Here is a 2,002-nt window from a genome sequence, read left to right on the forward strand (position 1 = left end):
TTCGCAGTCTCATCCAAAGGACTACCTCATTTAGTTGCGTTCTACAACATGCAACGGGTACTGAGGACCTATTCTAACCCGGATCCTCAAGAGGTCCTAATATAATCATATAAATATCATAATAACATATAAAATAATTTAAAACAACCCCTAGGAATAATTGAATACATAGAAAGGACAAAAGTATAGAACCAAACCACAGTTCAAATAGGAACAGATTTAGGAATAGTTAAATACGTAGAACTGGCAAAGGTATAAAACCAAACCACAGTTCAAATAGCAACTGACTTAGGAATAATTGAATACATAGAAAGGACAAAAGTATAGAACCAAACCACAGTTCAAATAGCAATGAATGTTTTCTTTTCGTATTGTAAACAAATGTAACAGCCCTGTAAGAACACTAAGTATGCCAAAACAATCACAGATTAAAAGTTCATCTAAAAAGATGCATTTTGAGGTCCGTTTTAAAGCAAGAGAGTGGAGTACATTGTCTGAGACTAAAAGGTGGAGAATTCAGGAGACTCCAGAGAGGTAGATAGCTGTACATCGAGTACCGCGAGTTCTTTTTTGGACATTGACGACACATTTATCATGTTACCGATTCTGATAAACACACAAACATTACAGACAGTGATGTGTACTAAGACTGTTGATCCAAACACATTTTAAAAAGAAATTGTCGACATCGACACGATATCGTTGTGTGAATGTCGACATCGAAATCAGGCACGACGATCTTGATTCGATATTAATCTGACATTCTCGATAGCGACAATATCGACATCGAATTAGATATCGGACAAATATGCATATTTGGTTTGGGCTGCTAACAAAACTGAAAAAAATATTAACCCATGGGATTTTTCTCCCTTGAAAAAAAATAAGCAAATTCATAGGACGCACATTTCTTTTCTTTTTTTCTCTCGTAAATTAAGAAAAGCCATTAAAAGATTTAGCGATGTTTGTTAGACGAATTAGAAAAATGAAATATCTGAAATCGAATTGTCTATGGTACTGCTTATAAGTGTTAACTCTGTGTGTATTTCCTTGATGTTTGACCACATGAAGCATTTGTAGTCGTTCTTTCGGACATTAACAATTACTTTTTGCCTAGTTTGCTGGGAGAGTGAGACAATTTTATTCCTTGATGGGCCAATCTACGACACAAGGCGGGTGTGATCGGTCGACAGGGTATATTTACTCTTCCTAGGCACTTGATTCTACCTCTGGTATATCAAGTGGTCCGTGTTTGTCCAACTCTCTATTTTGTATTGCTTATAGGGAGTTATGAGATTGATCACTGTTCATTATCTTCACCTTTCATCTTACCACGTGTGCGTTCTCTGCCAGGATTTCCTTCAGTGACCAGCTGCTAACCTTCCGTTGAACCTCTATGAATGCAGTAAACATCTTCCTGAAGCTTTATTCCATTGCTATGTTGATGTCGATTTCTATTAAGGCTGTCAACATTTCCCCGAAGTTTCATTTTTTGCTCTGTTGATGTCGATTTGCAAAACCATATGACATTGATCTTGGAAGTAGGACTCCGTCACTTCGACCTGATTCCCCTGGGTTCTTCGAACATCGTATAATAAATATCATAAATATCACCATCTAAAGTCAGATAAATCTTAAGTCTTTGCCTCTTGATTAATTGTTCTATTCATTTTGATTTTGTTTTTATTTCACAAGAATTCAGAAAGGTCAATGGGTCATATCTGGTTTGATCATTGACAGGTCTAACAACTTTCTTGTGATTTTGTAGAGACACAAACATCTGAGTTTTAGTTCTCTGGTTGCCTTCATCTATACTTGCTTCATATCTTTATATTTGTTTCAGGGATTCCATCTGCGTTTTCACTGATTGCTTCTGCAGTACTATGAACATCTGAGTTTTTGCTGATTGCTTCTGCAGTACTATGAACATCTGCGTTTTCACTGATTGCTTCTGCAGTACTATGAACATCTGAGTTTTTGCTGATTGCTTCTGCAGTACTAT

This window comes from Ostrea edulis, chromosome 8, assembly GCF_947568905.1.
Source record: "Ostrea edulis chromosome 8, xbOstEdul1.1, whole genome shotgun sequence".
NCBI classification, from domain to species: Eukaryota; Metazoa; Mollusca; class Bivalvia; order Ostreida; family Ostreidae; genus Ostrea; species Ostrea edulis.